The sequence below is a fragment of the Amblyomma americanum genome, chromosome 7 (genome assembly GCF_052857255.1).
Source record: "Amblyomma americanum isolate KBUSLIRL-KWMA chromosome 7, ASM5285725v1, whole genome shotgun sequence".
Taxonomy (NCBI): Eukaryota; Metazoa; Arthropoda; class Arachnida; order Ixodida; family Ixodidae; genus Amblyomma; species Amblyomma americanum.
The window spans coordinates 176960496-176979314 of NC_135503.1; positions in this window are offsets into that span (position 1 = coordinate 176960496).

Sequence of the window (18819 nt, forward strand, 5' to 3'; positions counted from 1 at the left end):
GGACTGGCAGTTTAGCGCGCCGGCTGTTTTGATGGCTTGATGGTGCAGTGCTAAAATGAAGTGGCCAGCGAAGCTGATCTGTTCCCGTCGCCCGAATGGAAGTTCATAAAAATGAAGGTACCCTAACGTGGCGCAAGGGACTGGCAGTTTAGCGCGCCGGCTGTTTTGCTTGCACGATGGTGCAGTGCTGAAATGAAGTGGCCAGCGAAGCTGATCTGTTCCCTTCGCACGAATGGAAGTTCGTGAAAATGAAGGTACCCAAACGTAGCGCAAGAGACGTTGTTTAGCGCGCCGGCTGTTTTGATGGCATTATGGTGCAGTGCTAAAATGAAGTGGCCAGCGAAGCCGATTTGTTCCCGTCGCCCGAATGGAAGTTCATAAAAATGAAGGTACCCTAACGTGGCGCAAGGGACTGGCAGTTTAGCGCGCCGGCTGTTTTGCTTGCACGATGGTGCAGTGCTGAAATGAAGTGGCCAGCGAAGCTGATCTGTTCCCTTCGCACGAATGGAAGTTCGTGAAAATGAAGGTACCCAAACGTAGCGCAAGAGACGTTGTTTAGCGCGCCGGCTGTTTTGCTGGCATGAGGATGCAGTGCTAAAATGAAGTAACCTGCGAAGCTGATCTGTTCCCGTCGGCCGAATGGAAGTTCATGAAAACGAAGGTACCCTAGCGTAGCGCAAGGTACTGGCAGTTTAGCGCGCCGGCTGTTTCGCTGGCATGATGGTGCCATGCTAGAATGAAGTGGACAGCGAAGCTGATCTGTTCCCGTCGCACGAATGGAAGTTCATAAAAATGAAGGTACCCTAACGTAGCTCAATCGACATGCAGTTTAGCGCGCAGGCTATTTTGCTGGCTTGAAGATGCAGTGATTAATGAAGTGGCCAGCGAAGCTGATCTGTTCCCGTCGCCCGTATGGAAGTTCATGAAAATGAAGGTACCCTAGCGTAGTGCAAGGGACTGACAGTTTAGCGTGCCGGCTGTTTTGCTGGAATGATGGTGCAGTGCTAAAATGAAGTTGCCAGCAAAGATGATCTGTTCCCGTGGCCCGAATGGAAGTTCATGGAAATTGAGGCACCCTAACAAAGCGCAAGAGACTGGCAGTTTAGCGCGCCGGCTGTTTTGATGGCATTATGGTGCAGTGCTAAAATGAAGTGGCCAGCGAAGCCGATTTGTTCCCGTCGCCCGAATGGAAGTTCATAAAAATGATGGTACCCTAACGTAGCCCAAGGGACTGGCAGTTTAGCGCGCCGGCTGTTTTGCTTGCACGATGATGCAGTGCTGAAATGAAGTGGCCAGCGAAGCTGATCAGTTCCCGTCGCACGAATGGAAGTTCATGAATTGAAGGTACTCTAACGTAGCGCGAAGGACTGGCAGTTTTTGCACCAGCTGTTTTGCTGCCCTGATGGTGCAGTGCTAAAATGAAGTTGCTAGCGAAGCTGATCTGTTCCCGTCGCCCGAATGGAATTCATGAGAATGAAGGTACCCTAGCGTAGCGCAAGGACTGGCAGTTAAGCGTGCCGGCTGTTTTGCTGGCATGACGGTGCAGTGCTAAAATGAAATGGCCAGCGAAGCTGATCTGTTACCGTCACCCGAAAGGAAGTTCATGAAAATGAAAGTACCCTAACGTAGTGCGAGGGACTGGCAGTTTAGCGCGCCGGTTGTTATGCTGGCATGATGGTGCAGTGCTAAAATGAAGTGGCCAGAGAAGCTGATCTGTTCCCGTCGCACGAATGGAAGTTCATGAAAACGAAGGTACCCTAGCGTAGCGCAAGGTACTGGCCGTTTAGCGCGCCGGCTGTTTTGATGGCATTATGATGCAGTGCTAAAATGAAGTGGCCAGCGAAGCCGATTTGTTCCCGTCGCCCGAATGGAAGTTCATCAAAATGAAGGTACCCTGACGTAGTGCAAGGGACTGGCAGTTTAGCGGTGCGGATGTTTTACTCGCTTGATGGTGCAGTGCTGAAATGAAGTGGCCAGCGAAGCCGATCTGTTCGCGTCGCCCGAATGAAAGTTCATAAAAACGAAGGTACCCTAGCGTAGCGCAAGGGACTGGAAGTTTAGCGCGCCGGCTGTTTCGCTGGCATGATGGTACAGTCCTAAAATGAAGTGTCTAGCGAAGCTGATCTGTTCCCGTCGCCCGAATGGAAGTTCATGAGAATGAAGGTACCCTAGCGTAGCGCAAGGACTGGCAGTTAAGCGTGCCGGCTGTTTTGCTGGCATGACGGTGCAGTGCTAAAATGAAGTGGCCAGCGAAGCTGATCTGTTCCCATCGCCCAAATGGAAGTTCATGAAAACGAAGGTACCCTAGCGTAGCGCAAGGTACTGGCAGTTTATCGCGCCGGCTGTTTTGCTGGCATGATGGTGCAGTGCTAAAATGAAGTGGCCAACGGAGCTGATCTGTTCCCGTCGCCCGAATGGAAGTAAATGAAAATGAAGGTACCCTAGCGTAGCACAAGGGACTGGCAGTTTAGCGCGCCGGCTGTTTTGCTGGCATGAGGATGCAGTGCTAAAATGAAGTAACCTGCGAAGCTGATCTGTTCCCGTCGGCCGAATGGAAGTTCATGAAAACGAAGGTACCCTAGCGTAGCGCAAGGTACTGGCACTTTAGCGCGCCGGCTGTTTCGCTGGCATGATGGTGCCGTGCTAGAATGAAGTGGACAGCGAAGCTGATCTGTTCCCGTCGCCCGAATGGAAGTTCATAAAAATGAAGGTACCCTAACGTAGCGCAAGGGACTGGCAGTTTAGCGCGCCGGCTGTTTTGCTTGCACGATGCTGCAGTGCTGAAATGAAGTGGCCAGAGAAGCTGATCAGTTCCCGTAGCACGAATGGAAGTTCATGAAATGAAGGTACTCTAATGTAGCGCAAAGGACTGGCAGTTTTTGCACCAGCTGTTTTGCTGCCTTGATGTTGCAGTGCTAAAATGAAGTCGCCAGCGAAGCTGATCTGTTCCCGTCGCCCGAATGGAAGTTCATCAAAATGAAGGTACCCTGACGTAGTGCAAGAGACTGGCAGTTTAGCGGTGCGGATGTTTTACTCGCTTGATGGTGCAGTGCTGAAATGAAGTGGCCAGCGAAGCTCATCTTTTCGCGTCGCCCGAATGAAAGTTCATGAAAACGAAGGTACCCTAGCGTAGCGCAAGGGACTGGCAGTTTAGCGCGCCGGCTGTTTCGCTGGCATGATCGTGCAGTCCTAAAATGAAGTTGCTAGCGAAGCTGATCTGTTCCCGTCGCCCGAATGGAAGTTCATGACAATGAAGGTACCTTAGCGTAGCGCAAGGACTGGCAGTTAAGCGTGCCGGCTGTTTTGCTGGCATGACGGTGCAGTGCTAAAATGAAGTGGCCAGCGAAGCTGATCTGTTACCGTCACCCGAAAGGAAGTTCATGAAAATGAAAGTACCCTAACGTAGTGCGAGGGACTGGCAGTTTAGCGCGCCGGTTGTTATGCTGGCATGATGGTGCATTGCTAAAATGAAGTGGCCAGAGAAGCTGATCTGTTCCCATCGCACGAATGGAAGTTCATGAAAACGAAGGTACCCTAGCGTAGCGCAAGGTACTGGCAGTTTAGCGCGCCGGCTGTTTTGATGGCATTATGGTGCAGTGCTAAAATGAAGTGGCCAGCGAAGCCGATTTGTTCCCGTCGCCCGAATGGAAGTTCATAAAAATGAAGGTACCCTAACGTGGCGCAAGGGACTGGCAGTTTAGCGCGCCGGCTGTTTTGCTTGCACGATGGTGCAGTGCTGAAATGAAGTGGCCAGCGAAGCTGATCTGTTCCCTTCGCACGAATGGAAGTTCGTGAAAATGAAGGTACCCAAACGTAGCGCAAGAGACGTTGTTTAGCGCGCCGGCTGTTTTGCTGGCATGAGGATGCAGTGCTAAAATGAAGTAACCTGCGAAGCTGATCTGTTCCCGTCGGCCGAATGGAAGTTCATGAAAACGAAGGTACCCTAGCGTAGCGCAAGGTACTGGCAGTTTAGCGCGCCGGCTGTTTCGCTGGCATGATGGTGCCATGCTAGAATGAAGTGGACAGCGAAGCTGATCTGTTCCCGTCGCACGAATGGAAGTTCATAAAAATGAAGGTACCCTAACGTAGCTCAATCGACATGCAGTTTAGCGCGCAGGCTATTTTGCTGGCTTGAAGATGCAGTGATTAATGAAGTGGCCAGCGAAGCTGATCTGTTCCCGTCGCCCGTATGGAAGTTCATGAAAATGAAGGTACCCTAGCGTAGTGCAAGGGACTGACAGTTTAGCGTGCCGGCTGTTTTGCTGGAATGATGGTGCAGTGCTAAAATGAAGTGGCCAGCAAAGATGATCTGTTCCCGTGGCCTGAATGGAAGTTCATGGAAATTGAGGCACCCTAACAAAGCGCAAGAGACTGGCAGTTTAGCGCGCCGGCTGTTTTGATGGCATTATGGTGCAGTGCTAAAATGAAGTGGCCAGCGAAGCCGATTTGTTCCCGTCGCCCGAATGGAAGTTCATAAAAATGATGGTACCCTAACGTAGCCCAAGGGACTGGCAGTTTAGCGCGCCGGCTGTTTTGCTTGCACGATGATGCAGTGCTGAAATGAAGTGGCCAGCGAAGCTGATCAGTTCCCGTCGCACGAATGGAAGTTCATGAAATGAAGGTACTCTAACGTAGCGCGAAGGACTGGCAGTTTTTGCACCAGCTGTTTTGCTGCCCTGATGGTGCAGTGCTAAAATGAAGTTGCTAGCGAAGCTGATCTGTTCCCGTCGCCCGAATGGAATTCATGAGAATGAAGGTACCCTAGCGTAGCGCAAGGACTGGCAGTTAAGCGTGCCGGCTGTTTTGCTGGCATGACGGTGCAGTGCTAAAATGAAATGGCCAGCGAAGCTGATCTGTTACCGTCACCCGAAAGGAAGTTCATGAAAATGAAAGTACCCTAACGTAGTGCGAGGGACTGGCAGTTTAGCGCGCCGGTTGTTATGCTGGCATGATGGTGCAGTGCTAAAATGAAGTGGCCAGAGAAGCTGATCTGTTCCCGTCGCACGAATGGAAGTTCATGAAAACGAAGGTACCCTAGCGTAGCGCAAGGTACTGGCCGTTTAGCGCGCCGGCTGTTTTGATGGCATTATGATGCAGTGCTAAAATGAAGTGGCCAGCGAAGCCGATTTGTTCCCGTCGCCCGAATGGAAGTTCATCAAAATGAAGGTACCCTGACGTAGTGCAAGGGACTGGCAGTTTAGCGGTGCGGATGTTTTACTCGCTTGATGGTGCAGTGCTGAAATGAAGTGGCCAGCGAAGCCGATCTGTTCGCGTCGCCCGAATGAAAGTTCATAAAAACGAAGGTACCCTAGCGTAGCGCAAGGGACTGGAAGTTTAGCGCGCCGGCTGTTTCGCTGGCATGATGGTACAGTCCTAAAATGAAGTGTCTAGCGAAGCTGATCTGTTCCCGTCGCCCGAATGGAAGTTCATGAGAATGAAGGTACCCTAGCGTAGCGCAAGGACTGGCAGTTAAGCGTGCCGGCTGTTTTGCTGGCATGACGGTGCAGTGCTAAAATGAAGTGGCCAGCGAAGCTGATCTGTTCCCATCGCCCAAATGGAAGTTCATGAAAACGAAGGTACCCTAGCGTAGCGCAAGGTACTGGCAGTTTATCGCGCCGGCTGTTTTGCTGGCATGATGGTGCAGTGCTAAAATGAAGTGGCCAACGGAGCTGATCTGTTCCCGTCGCCCGAATGGAAGTAAATGAAAATGAAGGTACCCTAGCGTAGCACAAGGGACTGGCAGTTTAGCGCGCCGGCTGTTTTGCTGGCATGAGGATGCAGTGCTAAAATGAAGTAACCTGCGAAGCTGATCTGTTCCCGTCGGCCGAATGGAAGTTCATGAAAACGAAGGTACCCTAGCGTAGCGCAAGGTACTGGCACTTTAGCGCGCCGGCTGTTTCGCTGGCATGATGGTGCCGTGCTAGAATGAAGTGGACAGCGAAGCTGATCTGTTCCCGTCGCCCGAATGGAAGTTCATAAAAATGAAGGTACCCTAACGTAGCGCAAGGGACTGGCAGTTTAGCGCGCCGGCTGTTTTGCTTGCACGATGCTGCAGTGCTGAAATGAAGTGGCCAGAGAAGCTGATCAGTTCCCGTCGCACGAATGGAAGTTCATGAAATGAAGGTACTCTAATGTAGCGCAAAGGACTGGCAGTTTTTGCACCAGCTGTTTTGCTGCCTTGATGTTGCAGTGCTAAAATGAAGTCGCCAGCGAAGCTGATCTGTTCCCGTCGCCCGAATGGAAGTTCATCAAAATGAAGGTACCCTGACGTAGTGCAAGAGACTGGCAGTTTAGCGGTGCGGATGTTTTACTCGCTTGATGGTGCAGTGCTGAAATGAAGTGGCCAGCGAAGCTCATCTTTTCGCGTCGCCCGAATGAAAGTTCATGAAAACGAAGGTACCCTAGCGTAGCGCAAGGGGCTGGCAGTTTAGCGCGCCGGCTGTTTCGCTGGCATGATCGTGCAGTCCTAAAATGAAGTTGCTAGCGAAGCTGATCTGTTCCCGTCGCCCGAATGGAAGTTCATGACAATGAAGGTACCTTAGCGTAGCGCAAGGACTGGCAGTTAAGCGTGCCGGCTGTTTTGCTGGCATGACGGTGCAGTGCTAAAATGAAGTGGCCAGCGAAGCTGATCTGTTACCGTCACCCGAAAGGAAGTTCATGAAAATGAAAGTACCCTAACGTAGTGCGAGGGACTGGCAGTTTAGCGCGCCGGTTGTTATGCTGGCATGATGGTGCATTGCTAAAATGAAGTGGCCAGAGAAGCTGATCTGTTCCCATCGCACGAATGGAAGTTCATGAAAACGAAGGTACCCTAGCGTAGCGCAAGGTACTGGCAGTTTAGCGCGCCGGCTGTTTTGATGGCATTATGGTGCAGTGCTAAAATGAAGTGGCCAGCGAAGCCGATTTGTTCCCGTCGCCCGAATGGAAGTTCATAAAAATGAAGGTACCCTAACGTGGCGCAAGGGACTGGCAGTTTAGCGCGCCGGCTGTTTTGCTTGCACGATGGTGCAGTGCTGAAATGAAGTGGCCAGCGAAGCTGATCTGTTCCCTTCGCACGAATGGAAGTTCGTGAAAATGAAGGTACCCAAACGTAGCGCAAGAGACGTTGTTTAGCGCGCCGGCTGTTTTGCTGGCATGAGGATGCAGTGCTAAAATGAAGTAACCTGCGAAGCTGATCTGTTCCCGTCGGCCGAATGGAAGTTCATGAAAACGAAGGTACCCTAGCGTAGCGCAAGGTACTGGCAGTTTAGCGCGCCGGCTGTTTCGCTGGCATGATGGTGCCATGCTAGAATGAAGTGGACAGCGAAGCTGATCTGTTCCCGTCGCACGAATGGAAGTTCATAAAAATGAAGGTACCCTAACGTAGCTCAATCGACATGCAGTTTAGCGCGCAGGCTATTTTGCTGGCTTGAAGATGCAGTGATTAATGAAGTGGCCAGCGAAGCTGATCTGTTCCCGTCGCCCGTATGGAAGTTCATGAAAATGAAGGTACCCTAGCGTAGTGCAAGAGACTGGCAGTTTAGCGCGCCGGCTGTTTTGATGGCATTATGGTGCAGTGCTAAAATGAAGTGGCCAGCGAAGCCGATTTGTTCCCGTCGCCCGAATGGAAGTTCATAAAAATGATGGTACCCTAACGTAGCCCAAGGGACTGGCAGTTTAGCGCGCCGGCTGTTTTGCTTGCACGATGATGCAGTGCTGAAATGAAGTGGCCAGCGAAGCTGATCAGTTCCCGTCGCACGAATGGAAGTTCATGAAATGAAGGTACTCTAACGTAGCGCGAAGGACTGGCAGTTTTTGCACCAGCTGTTTTGCTGCCCTGATGGTGCAGTGCTAAAATGAAGTTGCTAGCGAAGCTGATCTGTTCCCGTCGCCCGAATGGAATTCATGAGAATGAAGGTACCCTAGCGTAGCGCAAGGACTGGCAGTTAAGCGTGCCGGCTGTTTTGCTGGCATGACGGCGCAGTGCTAAAATGAAATGGCCAGCGAAGCTGATCTGTTCCCATCGCCCAAATGGAAGTTCATGAAAACGAAGGTACCCTAGCGTAGCGCAAGGTACTGGCAGTTTATCGTGCCGGCTGTTTTGCTGGCATGATGGTGCAGTGCTAAAATGAAGTGGCCAACGGAGCTGATCTGTTCCCGTCGCCCGAATGGAAGTAAATGAAAATGAAGGTACCCTAGCGTAGCGCAAGGTACTGGCCGTTTAGCGCGCCGGCTGTTTTGATGGCATTATGATGCAGTGCTAAAATGAAGTGGCCAGCGAAGCCGATTTGTTCCCGTCGCCCGAATGGAAGTTCATCAAAATGAAGGTACCCTGACGTAGTGCAAGGGACTGGCAGTTTAGCGGTGCGGATGTTTTACTCGCTCGATGGTGCAGTGCTGAAATGAAGTGGTCAGCGAAGCCGATCTGTTCGCGTCGCCCGAATGAAAGTTCATAAAAACGAAGGTACCCTAGCGTAGCGCAAGGGACTGGAAGTTTAGCGCGCCGGCTGTTTCGCTGGCATGATGGTACAGTCCTAAAATGAAGTGTCTAGCGAAGCTGATCTGTTCCCGTCGCCCGAATGGAAGTTCATGAGAATGAAGGTACCCTAGCGTAGCGCAAGGACTGGCAGTTAAGCGTGCCGGCTGTTTTGCTGGCATGACGGTGCAGTGCTAAAATGAAGTGGCCAGCGAAGCTGATCTGTTCCCATCGCCCAAATGGAAGTTCATGAAAACGAAGGTACCGTAGCGTAGCGCAAGGTACTGGCAGTTTATCGCGCCGGCTGTTTTGCTGGCATGATGGTGCAGTGCTAAAATGAAGTGGCCAACGGAGCTGATCTGTTCCCGTCGCCCGAATGGAAGTAAATGAAAATGAAGGTACCCTAGCGTAGCACAAGGGACTGGCAGTTTAGCGCGCCGGCTGTTTTGCTGGCATGAGGATGCAGTGCTAAAATGAAGTAACCTGCGAAGCTGATCTGTTCCCGTCGGCCGAATGGAAGTTCATGAAAACGAAGGTACCCTAGCGTAGCGCAAGGTACTGGCACTTCAGCGCGCCGGCTGTTTCGCTGGCATGATGGTGCCGTGCTAGAATGAAGTGGACAGCGAAGCTGATCTGTTCCCGTCGCCCGAATGGAAGTTCATAAAAATGAAGGTACCCTAACGTAGCGCAAGGGACTGGCAGTTTAGCGCGCCGGCTGTTTTGCTTGCACGATGCTGCAGTGCTGAAATGAAGTGGACAGCGAAGCTGATCTGTTCCCGTCGCCCGAATGGAAGTTCATAAAAATGAAGGTACCCTAACGTAGCGCAAGGGACTGGCAGTTTAGCGCGCCGGCTGTTTTGCTTGCACGATGCTGCAGTGCTGAAATGAAGTGGCCAGAGAAGCTGATCAGTTCCCGTCGCACGAATGGAAGTTCATGAAATGAAGGTACTCTAATGTAGCGCAAAGGACTGGCAGTTTTTGCACCAGCTGTTTTGCTGCCTTGATGTTGCAGTGCTAAAATGAAGTCGCCAGCGAAGCTGATCTGTTCCCGTCGCCCGAATGGAAGTTCATCAAAATGAAGGTACCCTGACGTAGTGCAAGAGACTGGCAGTTTAGCGGTGCGGATGTTTTACTCGCTTGATGGTGCAGTGCTGAAATGAAGTGGCCAGCGAAGCTCATCTTTTCGCGTCGCCCGAATGAAAGTTCATGAAAACGAAGGTACCCTAGCGTAGCGCAAGGGACTGGCAGTTTAGCGCGCCGGCTGTTTCGCTGGCATGATCGTGCAGTCCTAAAATGAAGTGGCCAGAGAAGCTGATCTGTTCCCATCGCACGAATGGAAGTTCATGAAAACGAAGGTACCCTAGCGTAGCGCAAGGTACTGGCAGTTTAGCGCGCCGGCTGTTTTGATGGCATTATGGTGCAGTGCTAAAATGAAGTGGCCAGCGAAGCCGATTTGTTCCCGTCGCCCGAATGGAAGTTCATAAAAATGAAGGTACCCTAACGTGGCGCAAGGGACTGGCAGTTTAGCGCGCCGGCTGTTTTGCTTGCACGATGGTGCAGTGCTGAAATGAAGTGGCCAGCGAAGCTGATCAGTTCCCGTCGCACGAATGAAAGTTCATGAAATGAAGGTACTGTAACGTAGCGCAAAGGACGGGCAGTTTTTGCACCAGCTGTTTTGCTGCCCTGATGGTGCAGTGCTAAAATGAAGTCGCCAGCGAAGCTGATCTGTTCCCGTCGCCCGAATGGAAGTTCATCAAAATGAAGGCACCCTAACGTAGCGCAAGGGACTGGCAGTTTAGCGCGCCGGCTGTTTCGCTGGCATGATGGTGCAGTCCTAAAATGAAGTTACTAGCGAAGCTGATCTGTTCCCGTCGCCCGAATGGAAGTTCATGAGAATGAAGGTACCCTAGCGTAGCGCAAGGACTGGCAGTTAAGCGTGCCGGCTGTTTTGCTGGCATGACGGTGCAGTGCTAAAATGAAATGGCCAGCGAAGCTGATCTGTTCCCGTCACCCGAAAGGAAGTTCATGAAAATGAAAGTACCCTAACGTAGTGCGAGGGACTGGCAGTTTAGCGCGCCGGTTGTTATGCTGGCATGATGGTGCAGTGCTAAAATGGAGTGGCCAGCGGAGCTGATCTGTTCCCGTCGCCCGAATGAAAGTAAATGAAAATGAAGGTACCCTAGCGTAGCACAGACTGGCAGTTTAGCGCGCCGGCTGTTTTGATAGCTTGATGATGCAGTGCTAAAATGAAGTGGCCAGCGAAGCTGATCTGTCCCCTTCGCACGAATGGAAGTTCGTGAAAATGATGGTACCCAAACGTAGCGCAAGAGACTTGTTGTTTAGCGCGCCGGCTGTTTTGCTGGCATGAGGATGCAGTGCTAAAATGAAGTAACCTGCGAAGCTGATCTGTTCCCGTCGGCCGAATGGAAGTTCATGAAAATGAAGGTACCCTAGCGTAGCGCAAGGGAATGGCAGTTTAGCGCGCCGGCTATTTCGCTGGCATGATGGTGCCGTGCTAGAATGAAGTGGCCAGCGAAGCTGATCTGTTCCCGTCGCACGAATGGAAGTTTATAAAAATGAAGGTACCCTAACGTAGCGCACGCGACTGGCAGTTCAGCGTGCGGGATGTTTTGCTGTCATATTGGTGCAGTGCTAAAATGAAGTGGCCAGCGAAGCTGATCTGTTCCCGTCGCCCGAATGAAAGCTCATGAAAATGAAGGTACCCTAGCGTAGCGCAAGGGACTGGAAGTTTAGTGCGAGGGATGTTTTGCTGGCTTGATGGTGCAGTGCTAAAATGAAGTGGCCAGCGAAGCTGATCTGTTCCCATCGGCCGAATGGAAGTTCATGAAAATGAAGGTACCCTAGCGGAGCTCAAGATACAGGCAGTTTAGCGCGCCGGCTGTTTTGCTGGCATGATGGTGCAGTGCTAAAATGAAGTGGCCAGCGAAGCTGATCTGTTCTCGTCGCCCGAATGGAAGTTCATGAAAATGAAGGTACCCTAGCGTAGCTCAAGCGACATGCAGTTTAGCGCGCAGGCTATTTTGCTGGCTTGAAGGTGCAGTGATTAATGAAGTGGCCAGCGAAGCTGATCTGTTCCCGTCGCCCGTATGGAAGTTCATGAAAATGAAGGTACCCTAGCGTAGTGAAAAGGTACTGGCAGTTTAGCGCGCCCCCTGTTTTGCTGGCATGATGGTGCAGTGCTATAATGAAGTGGCCAGAAAATCTGATCTGTTCCCGTGGCCCGAATGGAAGTTTGTGGAAACTGAGGCACCCTAACAAAGCGCAAGAGACTGGCAGTTTAGCGCGCCGGCTGTTTTGCTGGCATGAGGATGCAGTGCTAAAATGAAGTAACCTGCGAAGCTGATCTGTTCCCGTCGGCCGAATGGAAGTTCATGTAAATGAAGGTACCCTAGCGTAGCGCAAGGGAATGGCAGTTTAGCGCGCCGGCTATTTCGCTGGCATGATGGTGCCGTGCTAGAATGAAGTGGCCAGCGAAGCTGATCTGTTCCCGTCGCACGAATGGAAGTTCATAAAAATGAAGGTACCCTAACGTAGCGCACGCGACTGGCAGTTCAGAGTGCGGGATGTTTTGCTGTCATGATGGTGCAGTGCTAAAAAGAAGTGGCCAGCGAAGCTGATCTGTTCCCGACGCCCGAATGAAAGCTCATGAAAATGAAGGTACCCTAGCGTAGCGCAAGGGACTGGAAGTTTAGTGCGAGGGATGTTTTGCTGGCTTGATGGTGCAGTGCTAAAATGAAGTGGCCAGCGAAGCTGATCTGTTCCCATCGGCCGAATGGAAGTTCATGAAAATGAAGGTGCCCTAGCGGAGCTCAAGAGACAGGCAGTTTAGCGCGCCGGCTGTTTTGCTGGCATGTAGGTGCAGTGCTAAAATGAAGTGGCCAGCGAAGCTGATCTGTTCTCGTCGCCCGAATGGAAGTTCATGAAAATGAAGGTACCCTAGCGTAGCTCAAGCGACATGCAGTTTAGCGCGCAGGCTATTTTGCTGGCTTGAAGGTGCAGTGAATAATGAAGTGGCTAGCGAAGCTGATCTGTTCCCGTCGCCCGTATGGAAGTTCATGAAAATGAAGGTACCCTAGCGTAGTGAAAAGGGACTGGCAGTTTAGCGCGCCGGCTGTTTTGCTGGCATGATGGTGCAGTGCTATAATGAAGTGGCCAGAAAATCTGATCTGTTCCCGTGGCCCGAATGGAAGTTCATGGAAACTGAGGCACCCTAACAAAGCGCAAGAGACTGGCAGTTTAGCGCGTCGGCTGTTTTGATGGCATTATGGTGCAGTGCTAAAATGAAGTGGCCAGCGAAGCCGATTTGTTCCCGTCGCCCGAATGGAAGTTCATAAAAATGAAGGTACCCTAACGTAGCGCAAGGGACTGGCAGTTTAGCGCGCCGGCTGTTTTGCTTGCACGATGCTGCAGTGCTGAAATGAAATGGCCAGCGAAGCTGATCAGTTCCCGTCGCACGAATGGAAGTTCATGAAATGAAGGTACTCTAACGTAGCGCAAAGGACTGGCAGTTTTTGCACCAGCTCTTTTGCTGCCTTGATGGTGCAGTGCTAAAATGAAGTCGCCAGCGAAGCTGATCTGTTCCCGTCGCCCGAATGGAAGTTCATCAAAATGAAGGTACCCTGACGTAGTGCAAGAGACTGGCAGTTTAGCGGTGCGGATGTTTTACTCGCTTGATGGTGCAGTGCTGAAATGAAGTGGCCAGCGAAGCTGATCTTTTCGCGTCGCCCGAATGAAAGTTCATGAAAACGAAGGTACCCCAGCGTAGCGCAAGGGACTGGCAGTTTAGCGTGCCAGCTGTTTCGCTGGCATGATCGTGCAGTCCTAAAATGAAGTTGCTAGCGAAGCTGATCTGTTCCCGTCACCCGAAAGGAAGTTCATGAAAATGAAAGTACCCTAACGTAGTGCGTGGGACTGGCAGTATAGCGCGCCGGTTGTTATGCTGGCATGATGGTGCAGTGCTAAAATGATGTGGCCAGCGAAGCTGATCTGTTCCCATCGCCCGATTAGAAGTAAATGAAAATGAAGGTACCCAAACGTAGCGCAAGAGACTTGTTGTTTAGCGCGCCGGCTGTTTTGCTGGCATGAGGATGCAGTGCTAAAATGAAGTAACCTGCGAAGCTGATCTGTTTCCGTCGGCCGAATGGAAGTTCATGAAAACGAAGGTACCCTAGCGTAGCGCAAGGTACTGGCAGCTTAGCGCGCCGGCTGTTTCGCTGGCATGATGGTGCCGTGCTAGAATGAAGTGGACAGCGAAGCTGATCTGTTCCCGTCGCACGAATGGAAGTTCATAAAAATGAAGGTACCCTAACGTAGCGCACGCGACTGGCAGTTCAGCGTGCGGGATGTTTTGCTGGCATGATGGTGCAGTGCTAAAATGAAGTGGCCAGCGAAGCTGATCTGTTCCCGTCGCCCGAATGAAAGCTCATTAAAATGAAGGTACACTAGCGTAGCGCAAGGGACTGGAAGTTTAGTGCGAGGGATGTTTTGCTGGCTTGATGGTGCAGTGCTAAAATCAAGTAGCCAGCGAAGCTGATCTGTTCCCATCGCCCGAATGGAAGTTCATGAAAATGAAGGTACCCTAGCAGAGCTCAAGAGACAGGCAGTTTAGTGTGAGGGATGTTTTGCTGGCTTGATGGTGCAGTGCTAAAATGAAGTGGCAAGCGAAGCTGATCTGTTCCCATCGCCCGAATGGACGTTCATGAAAATGAAGGTACCCTAACGTAGCGCAAGGGACTGGCAGTTTAGCGCGCCGGCTGTTTTGCTTGCACGATGGTGCAGTGCTGAAATAAAGTGTCCAGCGAAGCTGATCAGTTCCCGTCGCACGAATGGAAGTTCATGAAATGAAGGTACTCTAACGTAGCGCAAAGGACAGGCAGTTTTTGCACCAGCTGTTTTGCTGCCCTGATGGTGCAGTGCTAAAATGAAGTCGCCAGCGAAGCTGATCTGTTCCCGTCGCCCGAATGGAAGTTCATCAAAATGAATGTACCCTGACGTAGTGCAAGGGACTGGCAGTTTAGCGGTGCGGATGTTTTGCTCGCTTGATGGTGCAGTGCTGAAATGAAGTGGCCAGCGAAGCTGATCTGTTCGCGTCGCCCGAATGAAAGTTCATGAAAACGAAGGTACCCTAGCGTAGCGCAAGGGACTGGCAGTTTAGCGCGCCGGCTTTTTCGCTGGCATTATGGTGCAGTCCTAAAATGAAGTTGCTAGCGAAGCTGATTTGTTCCTGTCGCCCGAATGGAAGCTCATGATAATGAAGGTACCCTAGCGTAGCGCAAGGACTGGCAGTTAAGCGTGCCGGCTGTTTTGCTGGCATGACGGTGCAGTGCTAAAATGAAGTGGCCAGCGAAGCTGATCTGTTCCCGTCACCCGAATGGAAGTTCATGAAAATGAAAGTACCCTAACGTAGTGCGAGGGTCTGGCAGTATAGCGCACCGGTTGTTATGCTGGCATCATGGTGCAGTGCTAAAATGAAGTGGCCAGCGAAGCCGATTTGCTCCCGTCGCCCGAATGGAAGTTCATGAAAATGAAGGTACCCTGACGTAGTGCAAGGGACGGGCAGTTTAGCGCTGCGGATGTTTTGCTCGCTCGATGGTGCAGCGCTGAAATGAAGTGGCCAGCGAAGCTGATTTGTTCGCGTCGCCCGAATGGAAGTTCATGAAAACGAAGGTACCCTTGCGTAGCGCAAGGTACTGGCAGTTTAGCGCGCCGGCTGTTTTGCTGGCATGATGGTGCAGTGCTAAAATGAAGTGGCCAGCGGAGCTGATCTGTTCCCGTCGTCCGAATGGAAGTAAATGAAAATGAAGGTACCCTAGCGTAGCACAAGGGACTGGCAGTTTAGCGCGCCAGCTGTTTTGATGGCTTGATGGTGCAGTGCTAAAATGAAGTGGCCAGCGAAGCTGATCTGTCCCCTTCGCACGAATGGAAGTTCGTGAAAATGAAGGTACCCAAACGTAGCGCAAGAGACTTGTTGTTTAGCGCGCCGGCTGTTTTGCTGGCATGAGGATGCAGTGCTAAAATGAAGTTACCTGCGAAGCTGATCTGTTCCCGTCGGCCGAATGGAAGTTCATGAAAACGAAGGTACCCTAGCGTAGCGCAAGGTACTGGCAGTTTAGCGCGCCGGCTGTTTCGCTGGCATGATGGTGCCGTGCTAGAATGAAGTGGACAGCGAAGCTGATCTGTTCCCGTCGCACGAATGGAAGTTCATAAAAATGAAGGTACCCTAACGTAGCGCACGCGACTGGCAGTTCAGCGTGCGGGATGTTTTGCTGGCATGATGGTGCAGTGCTAAAATGAAGTGGCCAGCGAAGCTGATCTGTTCCCGTCGCCCGAATGAAAGCTCATGAAAATGAAGGTACCCTAGCGTAGCGCAAGGGACTGGAAGTGTAGTGCGAGGGATGTTTTGCTGGCTTGATGGTGCAGTGCTAAAATGAAGTGGCCAGCGAAGCTGATCTGTTCCCGTCGCCCGTATGGAAGTTCATGAAAATGAAGGTACCCTAGCGTAGTGCAAGGGACTGGCAGTTTAGCGTGCCGGCTGTTTTGCTGGAATGATGGTGCAGTGCTAAAATGAAGTGGCCAGCAAAGCTGATCTGTTCCCGTGGCCCGAATGGAAGTTCATGGAAATTGAGGCACCCTAACAGAGCGCAAGAGACTGGCAGTTTAGCGCGCCGGCTGTTTTGATGGCATTATGGTGCAGTGCTAAAATGAAGTGGCCAGCGAAGCCGATTTGTTCCCGCCGCCCGAATGGAAGTTCATAAAAATGAAGGTACCCTAACGTAGCGCAAGGGACTGGCAGTTTAGCGCGCCGGCTGTTTTGCTTGCACGATGGTGCAGTGCTGAAATGAAGTGGCCAGCGAAGCTGATCAGTTCCCGTCGCACGAATGGAAGTTCATGAAATGAAGGTACTCTAACGTAGCGCAAAGGACTGTCAGTTTTTGCACCAGCTGTTTTGCTGCCCTGATGGTGCAGTGCTAAAATGAAGTCGCCAGCGAAGCTGATCTGTTCCCGTCGCCCGAATTGAAGTTCATCAAAATGAAGGTACCGTGACGTAGTGCAAGGGACTGGCAGTTTAGCGGTGCGGATGTTTTACTCGCTTGATGGTGCAGTGCTGAAATGAAGTGGCCAGCGAAGCTGATCTGTTCGCGTCACCCGAATGAAAGTTCATAAAAACGAAGGTACCCTAGCGTAGCGCAAGGGACTGGAAGTTTAGCGCGCCGGCTGTTTCGCTGGCATGATGGTGCAGTCCTAAAATGAAGTGTCTAGCGAAGCTGATCTGTTCCCGTCGCCCGAATGGAAGTTCATTAGAATGAAGGTACCCTAGCGTAGCGCAAGGACTGGCAGTTAAGCGTGCCGGCTGTTTTGCTGGCATGACGGTGCAGTGCTAAAATGAAGTGGCCAGCGAAGCTTATCTGTTCCCGTCACCCGAATGGAAGTTCATGAAAATGAAAGTACCCTAACATAGTGCGAGGGACGGGCAGTTTAGCGCGCCGGTTGTTATGCTGGCATGATGGTGCACTGCTAAAATGAAGTGGCCAGCGAAGCTGATCTGTTCCCATCGCCCGAATGGAAGTTCATGAAAACGAAGGTACCCTAGCGTAGCGCAAGGTACTGGCAGTTTAGCGCGCCGGCTGTTTTGCTGGCATGAGGATGCAGTGCTAAAATGAAGTAACCTGCGAAGCTGATCTGTTCCCGTCGGCCGAATGGAAGTTCATGAAAATGAAGGTACCCTAGCGTAGCGCAAGGGAATGGCAGTTTAACGCGCCGGCTATTTCGCTGGCATGATGGTGCCGTGCTAGAATGAAGTGTCCAGCGAAGCTGATCTGTTCCCGTCGCACGAATGGAAGTTCATAAAAATGAAGGTACCCTAACGTAGCGCACGCGACTGGCAGTTCAGAGTGCGGGATGTTTTGCTGTCATGATGGTGCAGTGCTAAAAAGAAGTGGCCAGCGAAGCTGATCTGTTCCCGACGCCCGAATGAAAGCTCATGAAAATGAAGGTACCCTAGCGTAGCGCAAGGGACTGGAAGTTTAGTGCGAGGGATGTTTTGCTGGCTTGATGGTGCATTGCTAAAATGAAGTGGCCAGCGAAGCTGATCTGTTCCCATCGGCCGAATGGAAGTTCATGAAAATGAAGGTGCCCTAGCGGAGCTCAAGAGACAGGCAGTTTAGCGCGCCGGCTGTTTTGCTGGCATGTAGGTGCAGTGCTAAAATGAAGTGGCCAGCGAAGCTGATCTGTTCTCGTCGCCCGAATGGAAGTTCATAAAAATGAAGGTACCCTAGCGTAGCTCAAGCGACATGCAGTTTAGCGCGCAGGCTATTTTGCTGGCTTGAAGGTGCAGTGAATAATGAAGTGGCCAGCGAAGCTGATCTGTTCCCGTCGCCCGTATGGAAGTTCATGAAAATGAAGGTACCCTAGCGTAGTGAAAAGGGACTGGCAGTTTAGCGCGCCGGCTGTTTTGCTGGCATGATGGTGCAGTGCTATAATGAAGTGGCCAGAAAATCTGATCTGTTCCCGTGGCCCGAATGGAAGTTCATGGAAATGAAGGTACCCTAGCGTAGCGCAAGGGACTGGAAGTGTAGTGCGAGGGATGTTTTGCTGGCTTGATGGTGCAGTGCTAAAATGAAGTGGCCAGCGAAGCTGATCTGTTCCCGTCGCCCGTATGGAAGTTCATGAAAATGAAGGTACCCTAGCGTAGTGCAAGGGACTGGCAGTTTAGCGTGCCGGCTGTTTTGCTGGAATGATGGTGCAGTGCTAAAATGAAGTGGCCAGCAAAGCTGATCTGTTCCCGTGGCCCGAATGGAAGTTCATGGACATTGAGGCACCCTAACAGAGCGCAAGAGACTGGCAGTTTAGCGCGCCGGCTGTTTTGATGGCATTATGGTGCAGTGCTAAAATGAAGTGGCCAGCGAAGCCGATTTGTTCCCGCCGCCCGAATGGAAGTTCATAAAAATGAAGGTACCCTAACGTAGCGCAAGGGACTGGCAGTTTAGCGCGCCGGCTGTTTTGCTTGCACGATGGTGCAGTGCTGAAATGAAGTGGCCAGCGAAGCTGATCAGTTCCCGTCGCACGAATGGAAGTTCATGAAATGAAGGTACTCTAACGTAGCGCAAAGGACTGTCAGTTTTTGCACCAGCTGTTTTGCTGCCCTGATGGTGCAGTGCTAAAATGAAGTCGCCAGCGAAGCTGATCTGTTCCCGTCGCCCGAATTGAAGTTCATCAAAATGAAGGTACCGTGACGTAGTGCAAGGGACTGGCAGTTTAGCGGTGCGGATGTTTTACTCGCTTGATGGTGCAGTGCTGAAATGAAGTGGCCAGCGAAGCTGATCTGTTCGCGTCGCCCGAATGAA